Genomic DNA, 24,476 nt, shown 5'->3' with positions numbered 1-24,476 from the left:
GAGGCCCTGGCGGTGCGAGGGAGCATCTGTCGCAGGCAGCGGGCAAGCAGGGTGCAGAGGCCAGTTTCAGAGGAGGAACATCCTCAGCACAATGCTCCCAATGAATGAGTTCTGCACCTGGAAACCGGACTAGCGAGGGCTTGCTGATTAGGTGATTGATTACGTCTCATCTTTGGCCCAAAGCCTGCAAAAGAGAGGACAGAACAGTATGTAGCCCTGAATTTCCGGCACCCTGGCAGTGCACCAGGGGTTAGGAGTGGGGTTCAGGAGCCACACCAGGCCGGAGTTGGAATCCCCGCTCTGCCTCTTAACACCTGGGTGACCTTTGGCAGGGAACAGCCTCTCCACATCTCGATTTCCCCTGGAAGGGTTGTGGTGAGGATTTGGGGACTTCCGCGATGTTAGCGCTCAGGGCGTGGAATAGAGCAAGCAGTTATGGCTCTCGCTTCCTGCATCCCCTTCTGAACCGGGCAATGAGGATAGCAGGAAGGAGATGCCGGAGCCAGCCTTGCACCTCGCGGTGGGAGGCGCCATGCGCACCCATCACCCCCAGGCCTCTCGGACATGCAGACTCTGAGTCAGAACCTTCATTTTAACGCGATCCCAGGGGAAGCTCTGCACCAGGTGGGTCCTGCAGGGTCATTCGGGATTTCAAGCAGTGAGATCTGTGTTCGTGGGACTTGGACAAGCCACATAATCACTCAGGGCCTCTCAGAGGTTTGTTGTGAGGACTGTTGGCAGGAAATGCACTTAGCACAGCGCATGGTGGACGGTGGTGTTCAGCAAAGAGTGGCTACTGTGACCACACCCCGTGGTTCTGCTTGCCCTGCCAAGTCCTGGGACCTCCACTGTCTGGCTGTCACTGGCTGTGACATGAGGGCTCCGGGGTGGTGTCTCTTCTGCAGGCCTCTGTGCCCTGGTCATGTGTGTCGTGTCTGGGATTCTCCCTGCCAGGAGGAAAGGCAAGGTGCCTGGGGTGCCCTGGCATTGGCCAAACATGAGGCAAGGAGGCAGGCTCCATCCTCCAGTAAGTCAGGAGGGCAGGTTGTGGTTAGTGTCGTGTGTTATTCTCACTTTCAAATGCACTGGATGAAGCTCCGAGTGGTTACGGGACTTGACCCAGTCACTGCATCTTCTCTGGGCCTTGGACCCTCGCATCTGTGACTGTGGGTGATGGCCGCTCACATTCTATGGCCTCACCTGCCAATCCCCTGGCCTGCTGGGCAAGCAAAGGCACATGGTGGCCCTCAGTAAGTCACAAAGTTCCATAGCAGGAAGGGGCTACTGTTACTGTTACAACATTGTTACAGGGTTCTGGGGGGCAAGTGTGTGTGTATACGTGGTATCTTGTGTGTAGATGTATGTAATGTGTTTGTGTCTGTGTGTACATGTGTGTCCAGGAGTCTATCATTGACTGTGAATATGTATGTTTTCTGAATATGTACAAAAGGGGTATGTGTATGTGCATATATGCATAGTGTATAAGTCTGTGTTTGTATGTTTTCATGGTTAATTTTATGTGTTCACTTGACTGGGCCATAGGGTGGACACATATCTGGTTAAACATTATTTCTGGGTGTGTCTGTGAGGGTGTTTCTGGATGAGATCAGCACCTGCATTGGTAGACTGAGTGGAGCAGATGGCCTTCCCCAGCTCGGGTAGGCCTCATCCAATTCTTTAAAGGCCTAAATGGATAAAAAGCCTGAGTACAAAAGACGTTTCTCTCTCTTCCTGATGTCTTTCAGCTGAGACGTCAGTTTCTCCTGCCTTTGGACTTGGACTGGAACTTACACCATGGGCTGTCATGTTCTCAGGTCTTCAGACTCATACTGAAATGTACATGATCAGCTCTGCTAGGTCTGGACCTCTGAACCACCATAACTGAGTAAGCCAATTCCTTATAATAAATGCATGTATGTTTTTAGATATTTCTAGCTATCTCTATCTCCTATTGATTCCATTTCTCTGGAGAATCCTGACTAATACAGATTTTGGTACCAGGAGTAGGGTTGTAATGGAACAAAATGTTAAGGATGAGTTTTCTGAATTGGTTTTGGGATTTCTGGAATTGGCTCTTTTAATCTGATTAGATTTACAGACTGTTAATGACTCCATCTCCAGTAGTAAAGAGAGCATTATAATCCATGGTGTGGCAATAGAGGTATGCAAAATATCTCCATCAGTTTCTCCCAATCAACCAGCTGTGCAAAGCAAGTTGCTAGGTGACTATGTATATGATACTTTTGAACATTTTTATAAATCCAACAAATATAATGAGGTTGGCTGGTTGGTTCTAATGTCACTGGACAAAGTGGTAAAAGAAGAGGATGAATTTCCAGCTCAAGTGCTGCATAAATACCTGAAAGCTGCCATGCATGCTGTGAAGGAGACTTTTTATCTCCTGTAGCCACAAGGTTGAGATTTCTGAAAATCAAATGCAGAATCTCATACTTCAGTTGTCTGAATGTATAATAACTTGAACTCTGAGCCCTGCATGGGTCTACTCTTACAGTGAAGGATTGATTGAGAAAGAATGGGGCCCTGTGAGTTGGAATGGGGACATGTGGGAAGACTCTGATGAAGCTGGGGACACTGGGCACCTCAATTCTGATGGGTCTCCTTTGCCCGTGGAAGAGTCCTTCCCACCTTCCGTGAAAGGGGCATCCCGTGCCCTGTCTGAGGGGATTAACTCTGCATTTCCTGAAAAAACGGTAATGACCTTCCCTGAGGCCATTGCCATGCCAGACATTGCAGATTCTTGTTAGTACTGACCCCGAACAACCCCTTGTGCTTCTAGGCCCACAACTAGAATCAAGTCCCAGCAGGTCCCCAAAGGTGCGGTACAAAGCATGACCCATGGGGAGGTGTACTACGCTCCAAAACAACTACTTGATTTTCTAATTTATGTAAACAGGAATCTAGGGGACATGTCTGAAAATAGATATTGAAAGTTTTGTATAATGGTGGAAGGAACATATAGTTGGATCAGATTGAATGTATTGATACGGGCTCAGTAAGCAGAGATTCTAATTTAATGTTGCAGCTCAGAGAGTGAGAAAGGGCTCTGACAGTCTGGTGTGTTGCCTGACACATGGATCAAAAAGGTGGCCGTAGTAAGTGACTTGGAAATGCCAGATCTGCCTTGGCTTAACATAGAGGAAGGGATTCAAAGGCCCAGGGAGATGGGAACGTTTGAGTGGGTTTGTCCTTGAGGATCTACTCACCCACATCGGGAGGTCCAGAAGATACACCTTTTACCTCTCCTGCGAGGGGAGCCCGGGTCTCTGAAGAGCTGTGTGCTCCCTGTTCTCTGTAGGCCAGACCTTGCTGGGAGACCTGAATGCAACGGGAGTAATTGGACCCTGAGGTCGCAGGGCGAAGGCAAGGTGGGTGTGGTCACTGTGATGGACAGCAGAGCCGAGACAGCACTCAGGGGCGTCCGACTCAAGAGCACCTATGGCACCAGCTGGTTGATCAAGGTGTTCCTAGAAGTGAAACAGAATGGAAGCTCACTAAATTCTTCCTTGATCTGTATAAGCAGAGAAGTTCTAGGTACACAGAACAAAATTCTAACTGGTATCATAAAGGTAGAGTCACAGTCTCTCAAGCAACCCCAGACTTGAGCCAGTTTACAGACCCAGACTCCCTGAATGGAGGGGAGGCCAGGTCCCCTTGAGGAAGGACCCTGGCACAGTGCCAAAAATGTATTCCGTTCATTTTTCTCCCGGCTTTCCCCAAGAGGATGTACAGCTTTTGACCAGGGTAACTGGGAAGAAAGAAAAAGACCTTTTGGGGACTACTGGATGCTGGCTCAGAACTGACACTGTTCCAGGGGTCAGCCTAGCTCACAGCAACCTCAAACTCCTGGGCTCAAGAGATCCTGCTGCCTCAGCCTCCCGAGTAGCTGGGACTACAGGCATGCGCCACCATGCCCGGCTAATTTTTTCTCTATATATTTTTAGTTGTCCAGCTAATTTCTTTCTTTCTTTTTATTTTTAGTAGAGACGGGGGTCTCCCTCTTGCTCAGGCTGGTCTCGAACTCCTGACCTTGAGCAATCCTCCTGCCTTAGCCTGCCAGAGTGCTAGGATTACAGGCGTGAGCCACTGCAGCCAGCCCCACAATAGAGCTGTTGAAATGTCTTATTTCTTCATTTAATCCTCACACCCTCACCTTACAGATGGGAGAACTGAGGTGCTCAGAGGGTGAGAAGTTGCTGGAAGTTATGCCCTGACGGCGTGGCCCTGGCTTCTGGGTCCCGGAGCCTGCCCTCCTCAGGACCAGCCCTGGCCACCCTCCACTGGGCCCAGGCCCAGGGTTGGGCGAGGGTGACCAGGAGCCCCCTGCCCACGGATGCCAGCTTGCACATGGGGGGTGTCTCCGATGGTGCCTCAAGCGTGCGGGGTGTGCTGGGAGAGTCCACTGATGCAGGACTGTCGCCGGAGGGGAGCGAGGCGGCCTCAGAGGGGGTCTCGCGTTGCAGGGGAGATTTGTTTCTGTACGTGAATAATGTACGGACGAGAGCCCTAGAGAGGATTGCTAGATGGGGCCTGCCGCTCACCTCCTGCTGTGCGGCCGGGCTCCCGACAGGCCATGCAGCGGTACGGGTCCGCGGCCTGGGGCTGGGGGCCAGGGCTGGAAGACGCACGGGACCCTTGTCCGCGCATTTCTGTGCGAGAGCGCGGTTCAGAGCTTCCTCCGGGGCGCCGGGGCTGCGGGCGGGCCGTGCCCACAAGGGGGCGCTGTGCTCCACGAAATGAGCGCGCCGCCCGCGCTCGCACTCGGCGTCCTGCTCCGGGTCCCCGACTGAGACCGCCCCGTGGCCTCGGGTGTGCGCCCTGGGCACCGCCGCTTTCCCTGCACGCGGACCCGCTCCGCTCCCGCGCCGCCGCCGCCTCCTCCTCCGCAGCGGCGGGCGCGTCTGCAGCCCTCGCTGGGCGCTGAGCCCCGCGCGGGTAGCGCCCCTGCAGTCTCCGTTCGCAGCCGGCGGGGCTCAAGCCATCCTCCTGCCTCAGCCTCCCAAGTAGCTGGGACTACAGGCATGCGCCACCGTGCCCGGGTAATTTTTTGTCTATATATTTTTAGTTGTCCAGCTAATTTCTTTCTTTTTATTTTTAGTAGAGACGGGGTCTCGCTCTTGCTCGGGCTGGTCTCGAACTCCTGACCTTGAGCCTCACGCACCGACACCGGCCTCGCCGCGGAGGCTCTCGGCGTCCTGCGAGCGTGGGCTTCCACTGGCTTAGCTGCCCAACGGCCCCGCAAAGCCTGGTGCTGTGAGCCAGACCCCATCTGTCTGTGTGCTGGGATGGGAACCCCTACGGGCGGGTACACCTGTCCCGTGCGGTCCGGGATGTCAGACGCCGGCTGGGAAGGCCGGAAGGCGGAGCCTGGAGTCACCTGTCCAAGGCTCGCTCCCTCCCGCGCCGGCTGGTCGCAGGTGCCGTGGGCGGGACATCGCTGCCCACTGCGCTGCCTGGGCTTCCGCACAGCACGGGGCCAGGCCCTAAACACGAGCGGCCCCTGGAGGGAGCAGCAAGCCATTGTCTTTTATGACGTGGCCTCCAAAGTCACACAGTTCACTCTGCGAGAACCTGGGACCCCCAGGTTCAAGGGACCGGAAACAAAGCAAACCCCGCGTCTCCATGGGACAGCGTCACTGTCACGCGGTCCGAGGAGCAGGTGGGAGGGACATAGGTGACCTGGCTCCCGTGGGTCCAGAGAGAATTAGAGTCTAAGCCTCCCTGGGAGGGACCCTGCGCCGGGCTTTGCCACCTAGTGCGGCGCTTCGCTGGCCCTGCAGCCTGGGTTCAGGAGGGGCTCGCCCTCCTCCAGCTCATGGCTGGCCTTGGTCAGTTTGGTTGGTTCACAGGTGGGCGGGGGACAGAAGGTGACTCAATCAGTCAGGGAAGGACTCATGTTCTGTTGCTGGGGGGAGAAAAGAGCCTCCCCCTTTCCCTGTCCCACTCTCCTTCCTTCCCTCCATGGCTATGAACGAAACCATATGTAGCCCCCAAGCTGCCGGCTGCCTCTTGGTACTCATGTGGGCAGCCAGGCTGCAGGGGAAGCTGGAAGGGGAGAACCGCAGGAACTCAGCCATGACAAGCCCCTGGATCAAACCCATCCTGAGGCTTACTTACTGCTGGATTTTCCTCCAGCTATGACTTCCCATAAACTCCCTTAATGTTTAAGGCTATTCAAGTTGGACTTTCCAGCTTTGTTTTGTTTTCCAGCGTGGAAGGGCTCCGACTGACACAGATGGGAAGCAGGTCTACAGCTGGGTCGGAATTGGGGGTACCGGTGGCCAGCGCAGAGGGGAGGGTGGAAGAGCTGGAGATGACATTTACCAGGAGAGCTGAGAACCTCTCCCCGGTGGCTAAGCCTGGACCAAGGGGCCTTTTGCACCTCGCACCCTTCCCGATTTGTGATGTGAGATGCCCGCAGGAGGCCTGCCGTCACGTGCTCCTGGAAGGCCGGGCTCACTCGGGTCTTTCAGGGCTGGCTGCCCGGGCTATCCACTCTGTGGTTCTGACGCCAGCTCACAGCCTTGACTTATTCATGGGAGCCCTGAGGGACGCAGCAGCCTGTCACTCAGAGTCCAGGTGGCGTCTGCAGACTCTCCGCGCCTGCCCTGGGCATTGACTGAGGCCCAGGCTGGATCCAAGGGCTCACCCCTGGAGGGGAGGGCAGATGTCACTCAGACAGGGAGCACTGCTCAGCAGGGAGCGCGGGACAGAGTTGCTCACTTTGCCTGGGACTGCTTGGTGGGCACGGGCGCCACCAGGCCCCTTGGCAGGACACAGGTGCTCCTCCGGTGCTGAAAGCTCAGTGCCTCCTAGAGCTGCCCTTGGCTAAAGGGGACAGCGTGGAGCAAGGTCATGCCCTTGCTAAGGGTGGTCTGAGTCCCCGGCTCATGGCAGGACATCTGTGCAGGCCCAGTGCAGCCCAGCGTTCCCACCACCCGCACCACCAAGATCCCTGCTCGCAGAGCCATCTCATTTGACCCCCAGGAACTCATCTGCAACAAGAAGGATGTGCAGTCTCCACAGAAGGGATATTTAAATTGGGTTCTGTTGATTATGTAGAAGTTTTCTGGGAAGAAAGGAGGGAGTGAACACAGAGGGAACAGCATGACCAAAGGCATGGCATGACAGTGCCAGGGGCTCCTTGTTTAGGGTGCCTCAGCAGCTACGTGTGGCTGGAGCTGGGGACTGGAGGGTTCCATGCCTGCCAGGCCTCCCCATGTGGTCCTGACCTCTGGGTCACTCTTGGAGCTGCCTGACCCCAGACAGATTCTCTAGAGGGGAGCAAGTGATGGTTTGAGAGCAAACTTTGTTTTGCAGACATCAGCGGGGCCACGTGTCCAGTGCAGGCCTCACCTGCAGGCAGACATGGATCTGTGGCCTGGCATTGGGAAGCCAACAGCTGCCTGTAGATTTGGGCTCTGTGTCTGCCCTAGAATGTCCCCACCTGCCCTGCCGAGATTCCACCATGAGCACCTTGGACTGGGTTTCACATCTAAGGGCTAGTGGGGGTAACATCTCTTCCAGGGGTTCGGAATCGGGACTCTGGGAAATCCTTGGACAAGGACCCAAGTACAGGAGGAGCATGTGCAGGGCAGGGGGCTGCTGTGCACCTGGGGCCTGGGGCCACCTGAGGATGGGGACACCTTCCGGGTGGCATCTCCCTGACCTTCCTTCCTTCTTCATGTCTCTCACTTTCGAGGGCTCATGACTACGTGCAGGGCCCACCTGGATAACCCAGGTCAACATCCCCTTCTTGAGGCCCTTAACTTAATTACATCAGCAAAGTCCCCTTTGCCCTGTGAGGTGACGTGTTCACAGGTTTGGGAGTTAGGAGGGGGACATCTCTGGGGGCCACAGGGTGTATTCTACAGCCCCCTTCCATCCCCAGGGAGCTCAGGAGGCCCCGCCCTGCGCTGGGCTACGTAGCGAGGGCTGGGGAGACCCCAGGGCACACCTGCCGAGGGCCAGCTAAGCCAGGCCACTTAACCCTCATCCTCACTCCCAGGAAGGGTCTTGTGCTGAGTCTGCGCCAGGACCCACAGCGGAGCAGTGGGGAGGTGAGCGGGGCATTGGGGTCTCAGCAGGGCAGGCTAAGAATAGCTTGTGGCCATGGGCCCTGGGCCCAGTCCCCCTGGGGGCCTCAGAGCTGCCACAGAAGGGCCCAAGGCTGAGGCCTGTAGCCCCAGCCTGCCCTTCCCGCAGGCAGGAGAGGGGCAGTGGCCATGCTTGCAGCGGCCGCTTCATCAGTGCCCCAAGCCGGAGAGGCACTGGGAGTGGCCCCAAGCACCTGCCAGGTGCGGTTTCCAGCCGGGAGTCTTGGTTCTTCTAGCGGCCGCTCATCAGAACAGCAGCAACTTGGTGAAAATGGAATCTTTGCTCCCCACTGACCCCCGTTCTGTAGATCCAGCTGTGGGGCCTGGGAACGAGCACTGGACGGGCTCCCTGGGGACCCAGGGAGGACCTGGAGCACACAGTCTCTGTGGCCATCACAGGGCAGCTGCCGCCTGGCACTCCTGCCCGCCCGCACCGCCACGGCTTCCCTCCCGCCTTCCAGGGAGTGGCTGCGGTTAGATTTATGGAGATGGCGTTTCTGCCTCAATCCCCTTCCGCCTCTGCCGACCCATTTATTACCGTGTTAATTAAGCACCCTGTGTGCATCTTCCCCGCAGATGCCTGCAGCTCCCCGATGTCACTCATCTGCCTGACGCTGACAGGGAGCTGAGGATAACTGTCACTTACCGGCTCTTCTTCCATGTTAGCTTCTGCAGCTCTTGTATAAAATTTCCAGATCTCAATCCAGAGCCCGCCGCACTGGGCTCTTGAGCAGACAGACCCCTGGGTGTGGATGCGCTCAGGGTTGGTCTCCCCTCTCCTGCCTGTGTCCTGTCCTTAGTGACTGCTGCAGTCCCCGAGACTCTGCCCCGGTGTCTGCCAACCGCAGGGCTGGCTGGGACTCAGACGGAGTGTGGGGGGCACTGGCGGCAGCTCCCACCCATGCCGGGGGACCGCCAAGCCCGGGCTGGGAAGGGAGAGCCAGGCAATGCAGTTCTTCCTTGGGTGTCCTCCTGTGACACTGTATTTAGTATTATAAAGATTTTCAGACTTTTCCAGAGGCGTTTGACGAACTGTTCAGTGAACACTCACACGCCCACCCTTTAAATTCTAGAACGGACTTTTTCTACATTTGCTTTCTCATATATCCGCCAACCTATCCATCCATCACTCTGTGTTACTGTTTTGGTGCATTTCAGAGCAAGCTGTGGGTCAGTGGATGCTAAACCCCCCAGGCCCAGCTCTGCACGGCGCCTGCGTGGCCTCTCTTCAAACCCCTCTGCAGAAGGGGCCCCACCGCCCGCCCCGGCCCCCCATTCCATCTGCTCCGGCTGTCACCGAGTCCTCTCCTGTGCCAGGGCTCCAAGGACAGGCTCTGTTTCTCCCAGCTGTGACTTCAAATGGCACCGAAGGGACCTGCCCAAGAGTCAGGGCTTCCTGTGGCGCGTCTGAACCCAGAGGGCTTGCTAGAGACTAGGGCCTGGGCTCACCCCAGAGCTTCTGACCGCAGGTCTCTGGAAAGATCTGAGAACCAGCCTCTCTAACCAGCTCTCAGGTGAGGCCACGCTGCTCACCCAGGACCCCGCTTTGAGAATCTCTGGTCTAAGCTTACATGGATTTTGGGGGTATAATTACCCCTAAAGTAACTGGAAGGGCTAAAGTGGTAGCCAGTGTGTCCTGCCCTAAGCTGCTTTTCTCTCCCCCCAGGGGTGGCCACGCCAGCCCCTCTCTAGGTGGCCTCAGGTGCCCTGGCTGCTGGCTGAGGGGCAGGCACCTCACTAGGGCGGCTGCTGGTGTTCTGTGCGTGGGTCCCTCTCAGGTGGTGTGTCCCCTCGGGGGCTGGCTCGGGCTGTCCAGTGGCCTCTGTGACTCTCCTTTCTACCTGCATGTCTCAGGCTCCTCTGACCATCAGGGGTTGTGATCTTGACCATGTCCCCGGAGAGAGGGCGCCATTAAACCGGACGAACCGTGGCACCTAGTAACCCACCTTGGCCCAATTTACTTCCTTTGTCCCTGCCCAAAGATAAAGCGTTCTGTAAAACAATGAGTTCGTGTCTCTGAGAATGCCTTCGCCTCTTTCTGCGGGCTGGGGAGCGCTGGTTTTCACGCCCTGCTCTTGCAAATGGAGTCATTAAAGAAAGAGTAAACTTGCATTAATTGTCGATGGCCTATTAGTAGCTATGTAGATGTCCATGCTGGCAATGGGTGTGAATTTCATTAATTTCTCCGTGCTTTGGGGCTTGGCTTGAACTCAAAGGCACTCCTTGAGTGAACTCTTGTAAAAGCTTTAATTAACTCTTGCCGGTGTCAGTATGTTTTATCACCTCTGCGGCCCACAGCCTCCCCTGGTGTCCAATTTACTCAGATGTTCCAGCTGCCAGGATGAAGGCTGGCGCGGTGCTCTGCCTCGGGGTGGATTAAGTTGCTTTATGGGCTCTGGCTGGAGGGGGATCTCTCTCCTTCAGAAGCAATGACGCACTGCTGCTCTTCCCTGGGGGGTGTCCCGAACTTGCGGTGGAACTTGCTGCATCAGAAATGGAGGGGCATGGACACATGACCTTGGTCACGGCCTCAAGGGCACAGACGTGGGGTCTAAAGTCTTGTATTCAGGTCCAGACCATCCCTTGGAAGAGGTGGAGTGGGGGCAGGGATGTGGCCTCACGGAAGGCAGGTGAGGGGTGCCCCGGGCCCCAGGGGGGCATAGCTGCTTACTCTGTTGTTTGGTGGGCTGGGGGTCCACGGCTGCTTGGCCCCCGAGGTTATCGAGCTTCTATGTTTCTTGTCTCAGGGCTGTCAAGGGGAGGGACATCAGCAGCACGTGGCCCCATCCAGAGTCACCTGCCCACATTCCTGTGTGTTTGCTCATTGGATGAGGAGGGGCTGGGAAGCAGCCTGCCCAACCAGGGACGGAGTGGGGCCAGTGGGTGGACACCCTCTCCCTATGGGGGTCCCCTCGGCGGTACCTTTCACAGCGTCAGAGAGCCCAGTGGGACAGAGCCAGTGCCTGTCTCCAACAGATCCCTTTCCTGGCCTCTCCTCACCTCCCTGCCTGCCCCGGCTCCTGCTGCTGGCGCCATCTTCCTGGTAAACTGCCTGCTGCAAGCCCCTCCTCCAGTCTGCTGTGCGGACACCCAAGGAGGACAAAGGTGAGGCGAGGGTACAGGGAGACCAGGCCATGCAGGGGGCCTGAGGATGAGGCTGTGGAGAAAATGAGAAAAAGACATAATGAGAAATTCATTTGAAATACAAACTTGTACACATAATGCTCAAAACCCAGGTCCTAAACCCCAGCACCTTGGAGCCAGAAGATCCCTGGCAGGTTGTCACAGCCTCAAGGAAGGGGACTGAGATCCCCTGAGGCTGAGGGTTCAAGGTCTGTGGGGTGGAGGAACCTGAGTCTGCCTTGGCTTTCCTTTGGGACCAAATCCAAATAAATCTGATGTTGATCTTCGAGGCTGGTATCTTAATCCATTTTCTGTTGCTATAACTGAACACCTGAGACTGAGTAATTTATAAAAGAAATTAGGAAAAGGAATGTATTTGGCTCATGGTTCTGGAGGCTGGGAAATCCCAGGGTGTGGCAGCAGCTTCTGGTGAGGGCTTTCCCGCTGCTTCATAACTTGGCGGAGGGCATGGCCAGGTGAGAGGGACACACCGAGAGCCAAACTGGCTTTTATAACCTGTTCTCATGATAACTCACCCCCTCTCACGATAACCCATGAATCCATTGATCCAGGCATGGATTAATCCATTCCTGAGGGCAGAACCCTCCAGACCCAATCACCTCCCAAAGTTCCCACCTCCCAACACTGCTGCACCAGGGACCAAGTTTCCAAAACATGAAATCATGGGACACATTCAGCCCAGGGCAGCTGGCTACTTTGCTTTGATTGAGGTAATATTTACATACAGTGAAACGTAAGATCTGAGGTTCCACAAGCTTTCACAAATATATATATACTCACGTGACAGGTACTGCACTCGTGCTAGCAAACATTTCCGTCACCTGGAAAATTCCCTGGTGCTCCTGACAGTCGGTCCATGCTACTTCCTAGGCAACCATTGTTCTGATTCTGTTACCTGTGTCAGCCTTGCCTGTTCTTGAACTACATGTAAGAGGAATCACGTAGTTCACCTTCTTCTGTAACTCGCTCTGTTTCTATAATGCAACATTTTTGAATGTTGAACCATGCTGTTGTATGTGTGTCAGTTGCCCATTCATTTCTATTGAGGAGCAGCATTCCATTCTATGAATAGACTACATTTTGTTTATCCATTTATTTATGTATGTTACCTTTTGCCTACTCTTTGCCTATTATGGAAAATGCTGCTTTAAATGTTCTTATACAATATTTTGTGTGGACATATGTTTTCATTTCTCTTTGGGGGCTTGTTGAGCCATTGGGTAGGTGTATGTTTAGTTTTATAAGAAACTGCCAACCTGGTTTCTAAAATGGCTGTTCCACTTTGCATTTCCACCAGTAATGCACAAGAGTTCCTGTTGCTCCAAGTCCTCACCAGAACTTGATACCATCTGTCTTTCATTTTAGCCATTTTGGGGTGTGCAGAACAGCATCTTATTGTGGCTATATTAAATAATTTGCACTTCCCTGATAATTAATCATGTTGAGCATCTTTTCATGTGATTGTTGGACATCTGTATATCTTATTTTGTGAAGCACCTGTTCATGCTTTTTACTCATTTTAAAAATGGATTGTCTTTTTATTATTGATTTGTATTTTTAAATATTCTGGCTGGATATAAGTTCCTTATCAGGGATACATATTACAAAAGTTTTTCCCAGTCAGTAGTTTGTCTTTTCATTTTCTAAATGTTGTCTTTTCCCAAGCACAAGTTTTTCATTTTGATAAGTGCTTTTTATTTTCTACTACTCCATCTACTTTCAGTTGAGATGTAGTTAGACTTCCTGAGCTGGAGTTGTATTTTAATTTTTTTAATTCAAAAAATTTAATTATTCCCACATACACCATCCCTTCCCTCCCATACACACAAACACATATACACACACACACCCCTCACCCCTTAGTATCTAGTGTTGGCAGCCGTGAATGTATCCATACACATTTCTCTATGCTCACAAACACATATACACATATATGGGATTTTAAAGACTTAAATTAGAGTATACTATGTATAGGAAACTATTTTTTTCATTTAACAGTGCATTGGCTCATAGATTAAGGTCATGGCTAGAGATCTAATTCATTCTTTTTGATTGTTGTACAATATTCCAGAGAATGAATATACCACAATTTATTTAACCACTTCTTTCTTTCTTTCTTTCTTTTTTTTAAGGTTTTTATCCTTTCATTTTGCTGGATATTCAGGTTTTTCCAGTTTCTTGTTGCCTTAAACAATGCTGGAAAACAAGCAAACATGCAAGCCAACAGACACTGACCTTTGAATTCTGTTGCTTTTTTCCTATGGGATAAATGTTGAGTCATAGAGTGTGTGTATTTGAAACTTAATAGCTAGTGCAGATTTCTTTCCCCCAAGGCTGTAGGAATTCATGCTCCCAGCCCCACCAGTAACGAGTGGGGCCGTCGGTGCCCCAGGACTTTGTCAGCCTTGAGTGTCGTTGCATCACTTAGTTTTCAGTCTGATGGGTGGTGAAAGTCTTACTTCACTGCAGCCCAATACATTTTTCTGTTTATTCATTTACAAAACTGATCTGTAAAATTTATCTACATGATGTTTTCTCTGCTCACAAATGTTCTTTTTCTTTAATGGAATCCAGTGTGGTTTAGTTCTCTTGGTTTCTCTCTTGCATTCTTTCTTGCTCTCCATCCTGTCATTTCTCAAGTGACATGTTTCAAACATTTCCTGGGAGATCCTTGGTTCTCATTCAGTTATGTTTCATTTTTTAAAAAAAGAATTATGACTGTCTCCACGTGTTTCCCTCCCATCCTGGGACCCTGTGTGGCGGTATCGTGTGCCCGTGTTTGTGAATTCCCTGGGAACTCAGTGTCAGGGTTTCTAGATAAGATTTTCATCACAGCTTGCCTTATAGAAATCTTTTCATTTTGTGATTGTGTCCTACTGTTCTGAATGTGGTTTCTTTTTAGAGAACCGATTTCATTTGTGATGAAATGCATTCCCATTGAATCTGAGCCTCCCTCTGTGAGAACTTTGAGTTGGTGTCTGAGCATTTCTTCCTTTTGGTGGGTTTGGTCACAGGGTATTCAGGGCTCCTGTCCTCTCTGGAATGAGCACCCCACACCCCAAGTCAACACTGTTAGTTTCCGTCCACTTGACAGCAGAGGCCCAGAGGCCGGGTGCCTGGAGAAGGAAGGGCTGACCTCTTAGACAACCTCGAACAGGATGTGCATGGTGGGGCCCATGCCACATCAGGAGAGAAGAACAAATTGAGTGTGAGCAAATGGTGCACTTCCGAGCACCTTTCTTCTGAATCACCCACTCTGGCATTTAAAATTTTATTTTATTGATACATAATATTTTACATATTTATGGAATACATGTATTTGTTATATGCATGGAATGTGTAATGATCAAGCCAGGGTATTTGGGGTATTCATCATCTTGAGTATTTGCCATTTCTGTGTGTTGGGAACATTTCAAATCCTTTCTTCTAGCTACTTCGAAATATACTATGCTTTGTTGCTAACTATATCGACCCTACTCTGCTACAGAACATTGAATTTATTAATATTCCTTCTATTTAACTGTGTGTTGGTGCCCATGGACCAGCCTCTCTTCAGCCCCCTCCCACCCACGCACCCTTCCCAGCCCCAATGTCTGTAATTCTGCTCTCCGCCTCCGTGAGGTCATGTGTTTTATCTCCTACATGTGAGAACACGCAGTATTTGTCTTTCTGTGTCCAGCTTATTTCACTTTAACATGATGACCTCCAGATCCATCCATGTTGCCATATACTACACCATTTCATATGGCTTTTTGAAGAGGCTGAGGTTGGAAAACTGCAGGCAAAAATCAAATCACAGGAGTGCTTTCCATAGAACCCAACGATGCTAATGTTACATGAGAATTGCATATACAATAAACGAATACAAAAGAAATTTAAAAATGTATATAGATATAAAGAGTGTGTGTGTGTGTGTCACTGAAAGAAAACCACAAAAATATTTGGGGGAGATTATTTATAAGTAGTGATATTTTGGGTGAGTTTTCTCTTTTTCATTATGTTCTGTGATGTAATACTTCAAATTTTCTACATAGAACATTGTCAGAACTAGGGTTGGACGGCTTTGCTGAGCCCAGCGGCCCACGGACCCCGCGTCTCAGGGAGAGGCTGAGGGGAGGTTCGCACGCCTCTTAGCCTCTGCCCTCGCTGGCGGCCTGGCCTGCACGCCTTCGTCCTCCCGCCTCCAGCCCCCGGGGAGCAAGCCCCTCTGGGCTTCCCGCCTCCCATGCCTCAGTTCCCCTGCAGCAGTCCTCTGAGGCAGGCGGCGCTCGGTCCTCCCTGCGCGGCGGGGCCGCAGCCAGCAGGGGCCGCTGTGGGGCCGGAGCCGGGACGGAGGCTGCCGAGACCCCCACCTGCCTCCTGTGTGGGAGGGGCACCTGGGGCCGGCGTTTCTGAGGAAAGAGGCCTCCTTTCCTCTTAGCCCTCCAGAGGGGAGAGTGTCCCCTGAGAGAACCTGCACAAAGATGGGGGCGCCTGCCTGGGCACGCGCTGCGGCCAGCCCAGCCGCCAGGACAGCCACCTGGCGGTGCCCGGAAGCAGGACCCCTCCCAGCTGCCCCCGCCAGGCCCAGTCTCATCAGGGAAGATCAAGATCTTTGACTCAACACCTGGCCGGGCCAGGTGGCGCAGGCCTGTGGTCCCCAGCTACTCAGGAGGCTGAGGCAGGAGGATCACTTGAGCTCAGGAGTTTGAGGTTGCTGTGAGCTAGGCTGACGCCACGGCACTCACTCTAGCCTGGGCAACAGAGTGAGACTCTGTCTCAAAAAAACAAAACAAACTCCAAACAAACAAAACTAAGTTGAACAAGGAGAACACCCGAAACAGCGGGACGTGGGCGACAGGCCGTCATCCCAGACAGAGGCCTGCCCTGTGGGAAGAGGGAGCAGCCGAGCACATTTGGTGGCAGTGATGGGAAACACAAAACACTTGGCGTGGGTTGCCAGTGTGCTGAGACTTCCCCATCACACCACCCTGTGGGATTCTTCCTTGCACCCCAGCCCGGTTTGGGTGCCGAGCAGACGGCTGAACCTGGCACGGACTGGCTGGTGGTGAATTTCTCTCCCTATCCTTCTACCACCCCTCTACCTGTCTACCTGTCTGTTCACCTGTCCACCCACCCATCCGTCCAACCATCCATCCACGTGATAATGTTCTATGTAGAAAATTTGAATTATTATATCACAGAAAACAATGAAAAAAAGAAAACTCACCCAAAATATCACTACTCATAAATAATCTCCCCTAAATATTTTTGTGGTTTTCTTTCAGTGACACACACACACTCTTTACATCTATATTTTTAAATTTCTTTTGTATTTGTTTATTGTATATGCAATTCTCATGTAACATTAGCATTGTTGGCATTTTCCCATATCATTATGTATTATTTAAAAATGTGATTTTTGTATAAACTTTTTATTGAAGTACAATGTTGATAAGAATGCACACACAATAAATGTGTAGCTTAAATGATTTTTCACCTGAAAATATATTTTTTTATCATGTAATCTATGCATATAACTTATCTGTCCAGCCCCTGTTGTTTGTAATTTTCCAAAATGATAAATAACTCTGCGATGGACACCCTGCGTACAACTCTTCACGTGCATCTTGTGTAACTGATTTTAATCAGACACCCACAATAGGCAAGAACAGGCATCTCTGTGCTTTTGTACTGAGGAGTCACGACCCAGGACCATCACACGGGTCAGTTCGTGGCCAGTTCTGCAGGATTTGGTTGACATCGCTGTTGTGAAGCAGTAAAGAGTGACCGTCAGTGTGTGGCAGAGGCTGTCACATCAGGGAGTAGCTGTTCCTCCACCTTTCCATCTGGCCAGTGATGTCCCTGCCTTGGTAGTCCAAGGAGACAGCAGCATCTGCCCCTGAGCCCAGTGCCCTGGCCGGCTGAGGGGTGGTTGACGGGGACCTGAACAGGTCCCTGGCCTCAGGACTGTCTTCACTGCCTCCAGGACAGCGGGGCTGCAGTTCTGTGTGTGTGTTTTCTGTGTGCATGTGAGCGTGAGGTGGCAAACAGAGATGATAGACTTGAGATGAGGTGACTGAGACACAAAGTACAGGTGCAGGGCTGGCGTTGGAGGTGTCTGGAAGGCCCCTGGGTCTCCGGGACCATCCAGGAGCCAGGACCCTGCTGAGGGTGGCCCCATAGCCAATGGGCCCAGCTGGCCCCTGCATGCTCTACCTTCCTGGCTGGGCTCCAGGGGCCTCTCCGTGTCTCCAGTTCCTCTTTGCTGGATGCACCCTGCCCAGTGGCCTATGGCACCACAGTAGCCCACGCCCAGGACACACACACCCCAGAGGGCTAATAGGTCATGCCAACTTTGTGTTTCTGCTTTCTGGGCCACTGTCTTCACTGACAGCCACTGGGCACACCTGAGGCTGAGTCGGGAGTGAGGGCGTGGATCCCACTGTGCATGGACAGACCTGTGGATTCTTAGCTTTTGCTTTCTCAGGGCCCCAGTGGCCCCCCCCCCCCCCCAGGTGGAGGTTGCTGCCCTTCCACCATGACTTCCCTCGAGATTTGCCAGGACACAGCCACTGTCCCTCCTCTGTCCATACCCGTAGTGATGGCCTTAGGCCTTCAGAAAAATGTAAAGTTGGTCCATTTCCCCTAAGGGCTCACACTGTCCTGGTTGACGTGATGCCTGGTTGTAATCACTCCAGGAACAATAGCAAAGCCACCCGGGCCGCTGTGGGTGTAACACCTGGTTGCTCTGGTCATGCAGCTGTTTGGATGCTGTATTGGTCACTCAGTGATTTGTCAGCTTGGTAGTCTTTGGGCAGGTGGCAGGGAAGTCGGGTGTGTGCTTGCCTGCACGAAGGGTTCACACACCGTCTTCCCTCTCAGGCCCTGCGGGGAGCAGCCAGCATGAGTCACACAAAATAAAAGATAATCTGGGACAGTGGGTATGGAGCCATTTGGACACCAGCAGGGGCTGCCCCATCCCATCAGCGTCTGCAGGTGACAATGGGTCAGCGTCCAAGGGATGGACAGGCTGGGAGTTTCAGTGTGACACCTGGAGTGCGAGCAGTCAGGGGGAGAGCACTGTGCCCGTGCAGTGGCTTCTGTACACGGCTGGTCCCGCAGTGCAGGGCGTGCGTGGTAAACAGGGATGGGAGGCCGAACTCACCCTGCACCCTGCCCCTGCACCCTGCAGGTCACGCTGCTCATGGGTGGCTTCATTCTGTTTTCCTGCGGCTTTCCCTACAGGCGCCTTGGGGAGCAGGGAAAGTGGGTCCGGGGCCCAGGAGGGCTGCGGTCTGGAAGCCACGTGGGTTCTCTGGGCAGGTCTCCTGCACCTGAGCCGCCTGCACATTGGCAAGGCTCCCTCGCTGGCTTCCTCCGAGGCCATGCTGAGCACCTCACGTCCTGCCGTCTCTTGTCTCCAGAGAAGACCAAGTCTCATGTCTTTGCTATTGATCGAAACAATCTCTGTGGCTGGGATCGGGGGTGGAGTTATGGCGGACAGACCCGGCTACAGCCGCAGGGTCAGGGTGGTGGGCGTGGATGGCTGCCCTCGACACAGGAAGGGAAGGATGCAGGGCAGGCAGCGTCCCTGGCCAGAAGGCAGGAGCTCACTGCACAGCTGGGACACTCTAGGAACCCAGGCCCCCCTCAAAGCACAGGTGATATGTGTCAGGGGCACCTGGAGGCAGAGGCTAGTGGACCTGGCGAGAGGTGGTGTCCAGAAGAGGTGTCAGGGAAGGCCTGAGGCTGCCGGGGGCTGGCCTGGGCTTGCTGGGGTGGAAGGGGCCCTCTAGGTGAGGGGTGGTGTGGGCGAGAGGCTCAGAGGTGACGGGTATATGCAGCTGCAACAGTGGGAGGACCGGATGGGGGCCATGCTTCTGAAGACCCACGCTTAGCCAGAGCAGGAGTTAGGAGGCCCTGTTTAGGGGGTGCCAGGAAACAGTCACCAGCAGGCCACCTAGAGGAAAAACAAGTGAGACTGAGGCCTTCTTTGTTTCCAGCCATAGATATTCCTACCCATGCCAAGGTCCAGAGGTCGAGGGGTGCGCCGGGCTGCACATCCACTCTCCTGGTCCAAGATGAGCTGCCAGCTCCAGCTGCTGCTGGCTGTGCCCTCTAACTAGAGGTTTTGGAGACTTACTAGCTATGATATCATGAAATACATATTTGGTATTTGTCTCTTACATGCAGCTCCTAAAATCCTGGGAATTTCTAAAGCAGAGGCCCTCAAACTACGGCCCACGGGCCACAGGCGGCCCGCCAAGGACATTTATCCTGCCCACCGGTGTTTTTACCACCGCCGCTGCCTGTCCTGCTTAGCAGCTGACTTGTCCCAGCCCGCAGTGCGCATGTGCGGAATGTGCGCTGCACTCTCCAATGGTCCTCCAATGGTCCGAGGGACAGTGAACTGGCCCCTTGTTTAAAAAGTTTGAGGACCCCTGCTCTAGAGCAATAAGAGTATCTTTTGTATGCTGAAGAGTTGGCAGGTGGCTGGAGCCCTGGGGGCTTCAGGTTGGGGTTGGTCACGGGGAAGACCAGGCAGGTTAGAGGGTTGGGAGTTCCAGCCCCAACCCCAACCTCGAGGGAGGGAAGAGGGGCTGAGGTTGAGTTGATCACCAAAGGCCAGTTTAGAGAGTTCCCTATAGCTGAACACTGAGGTTCATGTGACTGGCGGGCCCTGGAAACTCCATGTCCCCTCCACAGGCCTTGGCCTCTGCATGATTCATTTGTCTCCTTTAACTATTGTAAACTCAAATGAAATCTTAAGTCCCTTGTCCCAGCCAACTGAATGGACCTGCTCTTGGCCAAGGGGACCTCCCACCCCGCAAACAAAACACCTTAAAGTTGAGTTGCTGGCCATGAGGAGAAGATAGTCAGACATACCTAGTTACACTCTGCCTTTTGGACTTATTCTTTGTAACTGTAAGATACAAAATCATCAACAAGCCTAAGGCCATGAGAGACAAAGGTTAAACCCCACCTGCAGGTCATCAACTTACTTAGCAGATCACCTGAGTCTGGATATATGTTTGGTATGTCCAGTGGCTTATCTCTGATTAACAGACTTCCTTATCTTAAAACATTCCAAGCCTTTAGACAAAGCTTCATTTCTTTAGCCAATTACAAATGAAAGAATTTTTAAACTCACCTATAACCTGTATTCTGCCTCTTCAAGATGTCCTGCCTTTTCGGGCCAAACCAATGTATGCCTTTCACGTATTGATTTATGACTTTACATGTCATTCCTGTCTCCCTAAAATGTACAAAACCAAACTGTAACCCAGCCACGAGACCACTTGCTCAAGGCTTCTTGGGTGTGGCTCTCCCACCCATGGTTGCACATATTTGGCTCCGAATAAATATCTTTAAATTATTTTACAGAGTTTGGGTTCTTGTCCGTTGACAACTTCCTTTATAATAAACCAGTAAATGTGTTTCCTTGAGCGCTGTGAGCCGCTGTAGTAAATTACTTGGATCCAAGGGCTGGTCACGGCCAGCGAGACAGAAGCACAGGTAAAAAAAAGAAAAACAGCCTGGGGCTCACGACAGGCAGTCTCGTGGCACTGAGCCCTGACCCTGTGGGGTGACCCTATGCCCAGGCAGACGCTGTCACAAGTGAACTGAACCAGAGGACATTTGGCTGGTGTCCACTGGAGAACTGGTTGCTTGTTTGGTGTGTGGGGAACCTCCCCAACCCCCCAAAATCTGGCCACTGTGTTGACTGTGTGTGACAGCAGAGAAAAAACAGTTTGTGATTTTTCCACACAGACAAGCCTTAAAAATAGTGGCTGAAATGATTTATCTTAACTGTTTATTATCAGAAATTTCCAGCACATACAAAAGTAGAAGGAACAGCATAACGAGTCCCCGAGTTCACATCATTCAGCTTCAGCCGTTGTCGAGATTGTGCCAGTTCCCTTTTATCTATACCGCCCAGCCCCAAAGCACAAACGATCTGCCTGTTCTTGTCAGAATATTTTGACGCAAATCCCAGGCATCATGTCATTTACACATCCCTGACTGGTGAGGACTTTTTGAAAGAACCTCCCCACTCTTGTCACACAGTAAGTTCCTAACACCATCACACCCCTTCCTCGAGGGAGACAAGAACTTTTCATAACTGGTTTGGTTGAGTCTGGCTCCAAATGAGGTTTGCACATCCAGTGCCAACTGTGCCTGTCCTAGCGCTGGAGCTGCAACAGCAAAATGTGCAAACTGGGGCCACACTGCAGCTGGATTAGATCCTCGGAAGGGGCAGCGTGGCTGCCATTGACCTCAGAGCACCTGGCAGTGGTGGGTCCACTTTCTGATGGCCACAGGACATACATGGGAAACACACAGGTCTCCAACAGAGTCACAGGCTTTGTGACGGGAATCCCAGCATCGGCATCAATGGATGGCCCGACATCCCATCAGTGATATTTCTAGCATGCAAGTCACTGCCTTTGTTCACCACATCACTTTACAGTTACAAGTTCCTTCTTTCCTTGAACTAGAAACAAATCTGATTGCTGCATGCTCAGCCTGGTTTGGGAACCATTTGGTCAATGTCACTCTGAAACGAGGGGTCCCGGGCTGTCTTCCCACCCAGTAATGAGACCCCCTGAGAACAGCCCTCCTTGGGGCCCCAGACTCTTTGCCTCTGCCCTGCAATCTCCCTCCTCATGGGACGCAGACGGCAGGGCAGATCGAGTATTGCCCGTGGCTCTTGAAGGCTTGCTAAGGTCTCCGTGCCCTTCCAGCAAAAGGCTCCATAGTGCCAAGCGAGGTATAATGATTCCAGTGTTAAGGTCAAATGAAACATGTAGAGGTGAATTTCTAAACTTAATGTTTTATTTGGGATACTAGAATTACAATTTGGGGCATACTCACAGGGTGGTCTTCAGTGTGTCCAAAGAACAAAGAGGAGGTTGGCGGTTTTATGAAAAGGGGAAATGTTATGTATTGATTTTCCAGAAAGTTCATTGGCATTAGTAAAGTTTCGGGGAGCAGGCAGGCACTGATGGAGTGCCAGCTGTGGGTAAAACTAGTGTCAGAGTCGCAGCAGGTCTTTTCAGAAGTCATTAGGTAAAACTGCGTTCAGGTTACAGCAGGCAATTTCCCCAGCCGGGCTTGCAAAGAATGGAGAATTACATTCTTCGAGCAGGGCCATGCGTCCTGAGTGCTTTTTCTGCCCGGCCTCTCGACTCTCTTTTAGTTGGGTGTGACAAGAATGACCCAGTTCATATGCTCAACTTTCACAAGTCACCTGCCTACAGCCCCTCTGAGCTGAGAAACCACACCTGCTTGAACTTTGTGTTTCTATGGATTTCAAATGGGGTCATGGCAAGCACCATTTGCAGAGCACTTAATGTATGCAGTTCTCCTTCTAAGTAAGCCCTTTAAGCTCATAGCAATCCTTGTAACATTTCCATCGTATCGTATCGTATGATAATATAATTATCAACTATAATTATCTCCATTTTAGGCTGAGAACACTGGGGCACAAAACAGTCACATAACTGAGCAGCCAGGAGTGGTGAGGCAGGACCTGAACCTGGGCTGTGAGTCTGGAGCCTGCACCTCTATCCACTGTGCGCACTTTCTTGCACTGCTGCTGTGGGCTCGTGGAGTCACCTGCTCTCTGCCATGTCCATCAAAAGTTGGCCTGGTGTCTGCATCCCTGCTGACTGCCCCATCCCAAGACAGCTCCATGGCCTGGGAGGATCTGGGATTTGGGCAGAGGACAGGATCTGGGTCTGGAACATCTGGGCACCACTAGGCCCCACATTTAGTAAGGAACAGAGTGTGGGCAAAAGGACAGTTCTCAGAATTCATGGGTCCTGCAGTTTGCTTCCTTGGGGTGGAAATGACCTATTTGAGGCCTCCCATTCACAGGGACTCCCTGCGGGACTGGGGTCGGGTGGACCCTGAGCTCTCTGCAGTCTTCCAGAGTCTTTACCACATCCTCAGGATCCCGGGGGCCTTGAGAAGACTGCGACAGTCCCCTTGCCCTTCCCTCTGCAGACACGAGCACACCTCGCCTTTGTTGCCACGCCCACAGCCGCACACCTCGCCTTTGTTGCCACGCCCACAGCCGGTAGCAACGGAGCCCCTGTGAGCACCTACACGCTGCTCCCGCGCACGACCTCACTGTGGAAGCTGCGTGGCCGCAGTCCCGCTTCCCCAGGGGACTGCAGCTGCGCTTGGCTGGGAGCGAGCTCAGGATCGCCGCACCCTTCCACGTGCAGAGCTCCAATGTGGTCTCCGCCGCTGGCCCTGCAGCCTCACGCTCCCACTCGCGGGTTATGGGGCTGGGAGTCCCTGGGCAGCACCAACCCCGAGGCCTGAAGACTCCAAACCTGTCCTTTCAGAGCCGGAGAGCACCGCGGCCAGCGGCTCTCCAACTTGAGCATGCGCACGGATCCCGGATCCGGTGCGGTATCATTTAAAGGAGTCCTGGGCCCTGGCCCGGGATTCCGATTCAGCTGTCTGGGGCAGGGCCTGAGAACCTGCATTCCCAGCAGCTCCAGGCTGCGCTGCTGCCCGCAGGTTCAGGGGCCTGTGCGAAATCAACCGGGGGTTCGTGGGGCCCAGGCCGATGCTGGGTGGGGATGGTGCGGGCCGCCCTCTAGGGGCGCCCTGCGGAGGACCACGTGGTGGAGTTGAGGGGCTGGAACTGTTTTTTCTCCATCAAGATACATTATCTAGAGAACTCAAAACAGCCCAAGTGCACAGCCACTGGAACAGCGCCGGGGTCCAGGACGTCAGAACCATTTCATTTTTAATGTTGCTTCCCTCCCCATCGCGCGTGGCCTGCGAGGAGTTGGGCTGTGCGCCCTTCTCCTGCCAAGACGCGGACCGCCTGGTGGGGCGGCCCCTCCCCTCCTTCGGGTTTCGGTTTCTGTAGCAGCGTCCCAGGGAGGGACTGGGGACAGCAGTGCGGTTCCCCGGGACCTGCCCTCTGCGGTCCTCCCGGCCAGCCCTGCCCCCCCCCGCTCCCCCACCCCCCGCCTCCCCTGAGGGACCTGGCTCATCCTCTGCCTCCTGCTGTCCGGGGGAGAGAGGCTTGGGTGGACAGCATACGGCTTTGGGGTCAGACACCTGGCTCTGAATCCGAGCCTCCATTTCCCGACGGGGTGACACTGGGCACCGTCCGGAACCCCCCTGAGCCTCGACATTCTAATCTGTAGATGGGGATTGCGAGGCTGCCGCTGGAGGCACGGAAGGGGACTTCGGCATAACAGGTGTCCG

The 24,476-nt window shown here is 53.1% G+C and overlaps 2 long non-coding RNA genes across 2 annotated transcripts in view; one reads left to right on the top strand and one right to left on the bottom strand.

The window, feature by feature from the left end:
* Positions 1–93: 93 nt before the first annotated feature.
* Positions 94–5,523, bottom strand: LOC142861063 (uncharacterized). Its single transcript, XR_012912422.1, has 3 exons — positions 5,396–5,523; positions 3,225–3,485; positions 94–184 (listed from the first exon to the last, which is right to left on the bottom strand). It is a non-coding gene; the product is annotated as an uncharacterized LOC142861063 (long non-coding RNA).
* Positions 156–24,476, top strand: part of LOC105860653 (uncharacterized) — a 75,219-nt gene continuing 50,898 nt past the window's right edge. The window contains exons 1-2 of the long non-coding RNA XR_012912423.1: positions 156–624; positions 1,746–1,885. This is a non-coding gene — a long non-coding RNA (uncharacterized LOC105860653). The remainder of the gene's footprint in view (positions 625–1,745; positions 1,886–24,476) is intronic.

Source organism: Microcebus murinus, chromosome 16 (genome assembly GCF_040939455.1).
Source record: "Microcebus murinus isolate Inina chromosome 16, M.murinus_Inina_mat1.0, whole genome shotgun sequence".
Lineage (NCBI taxonomy): Eukaryota > Metazoa > Chordata > Mammalia > Primates > Cheirogaleidae > Microcebus > Microcebus murinus.
This window is presented reverse-complemented; position numbering and strand designations above follow the sequence as displayed.